This window comes from Leptonychotes weddellii, chromosome 13 (assembly GCF_054177405.1).
Source record: "Leptonychotes weddellii isolate Sample4059 chromosome 13, ASM5417740v2, whole genome shotgun sequence".
Lineage (NCBI taxonomy): Eukaryota > Metazoa > Chordata > Mammalia > Carnivora > Phocidae > Leptonychotes > Leptonychotes weddellii.
The window spans coordinates 44,841,131-44,845,195 of NC_138381.1; positions in this window are offsets into that span (position 1 = coordinate 44,841,131).

A 4,065-nucleotide genomic window follows, 5' to 3' on the forward strand; every position below is an offset into this window, starting at 1 on the left:
CTTTCTGTTCTTTAAAACAGGCCTGACTTTAGGCCACAATTAAGCTTTGGATAGATTTTTAAACATGGGAGGGACAAATCGGAAAACAATTTTATCTCCACTTGGTACTAATTAACAGAACACAAAGTTATAGATAATTAAATAGTTCTTCGTGCTAAGTCAAGCAGTTATTCAGAGGCCTTTTTGTTTTTCTGCTGGTTTCAGGGCGAGTTCTTTAGCAAGTTTCTTATCCTGAGGTACATTCCAGTAGATTCTGCCATATTCTCAAATTCAAATGGTGTTATTCCAGTTGCAAACTTGCTCATGTCAGGTACAGGACTATGAATTTTAGTGGCTGTTGAAGGACTGGTGTCCACATGAAGGAGCTTCTGACTGCCTCCGTTACTAATGTGAGACATTTTTTTTTTAAAGATTTTATTTATTTATTTGACAGAGAGAGACACAGCGAGAGAGGGAACACAAGCAAGGGGAGCGTGAGAGGGAGAAGCAGGCTCTCAGCCAAGCAGGAAGCCCGACAGGGAGCTTGATCCCAGGACCCCGGGAACATGACCTGAGCCGAAGGCAGGTGCCCAACGACTGAGCCACCCAGGCGCCCCTGAGATACTTTTTAATTGTAACATGTCCCATTATTTTATGTCACTAAGAAAAATTACCAACTAAACTATAACAGAATGCTTTCTTATCGTGTAAATTTTAATATTATACTTTTGCAAGTGCTTTTAGACTTAGTTGGAAAGACTTTTTTTTTTTTTTAAAGATTTTATTTATTTATTTGAGAGAGAGAGAATGAGAGAGAGCACATGAGAGGGGGGAGGGTCAGAGGGAGAAGCAGACTCCCCGCCGAGCAGGGAGCCCGATGCGGGACGCGATCCCAATCATGACCTGAGCCGAAGGCAGTTGCTTAACCAACTGAGCCACCCAGGCGCCCGGAAAGACTTTTAAAATGGTATCTTTGACATCTATAAAAAGAAAGAAAATATAAATGAAATAAACTGATTAAGGTATTTCTAAAACTCCTTTATATATACTCAGAATCCAATTACTTTTTAATTCAGACTCATCACCGCCCATGCCATGCAGTTCCGTCCTCATCAAGAGCGTTCATCATGCAACTTTTCTTAGAAGAGCAAATGAAATTGCTGACATCTGTGACCAAAAAGTGGCAATTTCATATGGCTCAACCTGATAAAAATGGTTCTCAATTACCTTTGGAAACATCAAGAGATTGCAGTTGTCCCATCATGTCACCAAGAATACTATCCAAAGTCACTCATGTACAAGCAAGGAAAACACTTGTCGCAACTACCCAGCTGACCAAGAGCAACTGAAAGATGTCCTGTGGATTATGAGTGGGGTTCCTAATTTCAGAAGTGGTTTTTTTTTTTTAAGATTTTATTTATTTATTTGACACACACACACACAGAGAGAGAGCACAAGCAAGGGGAGTGTCAGGCAGAGAGAAGCGGCTCCCCACCAAGCAAAGCGCCCGGTGCAGGACTCGATCCCAGGACCCTGGGATTATGACCTGAGCCGAAGGCAGACACTTAACGACTGAGCCACCCAGGCGCCCTAATTTCAGAAGTGTTAAATGGAGAAGAGGGTCTATCTTAGAATTGATGAATACAGTAAAATGTTAATAATCAATAGAAATAATAAAAACTAAATGAATCAATAATACTAAAGTGGTTCTGAAGCATTCAGTAGAAGTTTTAAGTGCGGTGGCTGCTGTCACTGCCTCACCCGTGACTCCCTGCACTCTGCTTTCCAGCACGTGCCTCCTGCACTATCCCGCACTCAGTCTGTGCCTGCTCACAGGGGAGGCCAGACTGTGGGGACCTAACACCCCGGGGAGCAGCTGTCAGCCAACAGTGGATGGGAGTCAGAGGATAAGTACCTCAGCTTCCTTGACCTTCAAGGGAGGAACTCTGTGGCTGGTTCCTCATCATCTCCCAGAGTTCCTCGGGGGGTGGGGGGTGGAGCGCCACTTGCCCCCAGCAGTAGCTGTTCAGACACACCCTAGAGTGGCTTCCTTCTCTTCCCTTTGCTCCTTCTCCATGTTCTGACTTACGCTTCCTGTGATCACCTCCCAAATAAACCACTTGGACTCAAATCTTTGTTTCAGGGTCTGTTTCTGGGGAGGTACAACCTAAGACAGTGAGCAAATCTTATCCAGGAACCTTGTAGCATTTGGCCATCATCTGACACAAGAAAATCATGAGCTTCCCTCCCCAACCCTCACCAAGAGAACATCTTCTTGCAGCCTCCCACCTTCTCCCTGCAGTCTATGCCCATTCTACTCTTTGACTTCTCAGCTTCCCCCTCTCCTTCCCATTTCGCCTCTCCTATCCCTTCTCATATAAACTCAACTTTGCTTCCTTTCCCTCTAGAGCTTCCAAGAACCAAAGAATCCCTCATTGTGGGATGCAATGAGCAAAAAATTCTCCATATAGAGTTGGACCCTGGGTGAGAGAGAAGAGGGGTGTTCAAAATTTTTTTTTAAATCATTAAATTTAATTAAAGAATATTAAATGAACAAGCAATTTTATCCCTAAGACATTCATGCTTAGTGGTCAACATGCATCAGAGATGTTCAGACTGTCTCAGAATACAGGAAATGTTTGCTTGTAGCCTGCTAGCCAACAAATCTCCTTCAGTGGCCAGGTGGAATTATCCCAAGGTACAGAGCTATGAAGATGTCAAAAGGCAATGGTGAGAAATACAAATGGCCAACAAGCATATGAGAAGATGTTCAACATCATTAATCATTAAGGAAATGCCAATCAAAACCACAGTACGGTATGGGTTTAGTCACCTCCAGCTAGCGTAACAAAATATTTCACACTGGGTGGCTTATCAACAACCAATATTCATTTCACACCATTCCAGAGCCTGGAAATCCAAAAATCAGGGTGCCAGCAAGTCAGGTTTTGGTGAGGGTCATTGTCTAGGCTGCAGATGGCTGCTTTCCCAGTGTATCTGTACAGGGTGGAAAGAACAAGCTAGCTTTCTGGCCTTTTCTTACGAGGACACGGATCCCATTCACAAGGGCTTCACCCTCATAACCCAATTACCTCTCAAAGGCCCCCTCTCCAAATACCATCACACTGGGATTAGGCTTTCAACATATGAATCGGGAAGGCGGACAAATACTCAATTGCAGGTATTCTTTCACATTCATTAGGATGGCAACTACATAAACAAAAAAAGAACAGAAAATAAGCAAGTGTAAGGATGTGGAGAAATTGGAACAACTGTGCACTGTTGGCAAAATTGTAAAATGGTGGAGTTGCTATAGAAAACACTGTGTTGGTTCCTCAAAAAAGTAAAAAAAGAACAATATGATCTAGCAGTCCCACTTCTGGATACCCAAAATAATTGAAAACAGGGACTAGGACAGATATTTTGTACACGTGTGTTCATAGCAGCCTTAGTCACAATAGCTGAAACGTGGAAGCAACACAAATGGAGTAATGAAATACGGTGTATTCATACGATGACATATTATTCAGTCTTAAAGAGAATGGAAATCCTGTCACCTGCTACAACATGGATGCACATTGAAACATTACGCTCAGTGAAATAAGCCAGTCACAGAAGGACAAATACTACGTGACTTCATGTATATGAGGTATCTAAAATAGTCAAACTCATTGAAACAGAGTCCAATGGAACCAGGGGCTAGCGGGGAAAGAGAAATCAGGAGCTATTGGTTAATGGATCTAGAGTTTCAGATTTGCAAAATGAAAAAGGCTGGAGATTGGTTGCACACTGTTGTGTGATATACTTAACATTACTGAGCTGTATACTTAAAAATGGTTAAGATGGTAAATGTTATGCTATCTGTATTTCACCACAATTTAAAATAAAAATAAAAAAGCAGGGCACCTGGGTGGCTCAGTTGGTTAGGCGTCTGCCTCTGGCTCAGGTCATGATCCTGGGGTCCTGGGATCGAGTCCCACGAGTCCCTCTGCTTCTCTCTCTCTCATGAATAAATACCTAAAATCTTTTTTTTTTAAAGATTTTATTTATTTATGTATTAGAGAGCGAGCGAGAGAGAAACAGCAT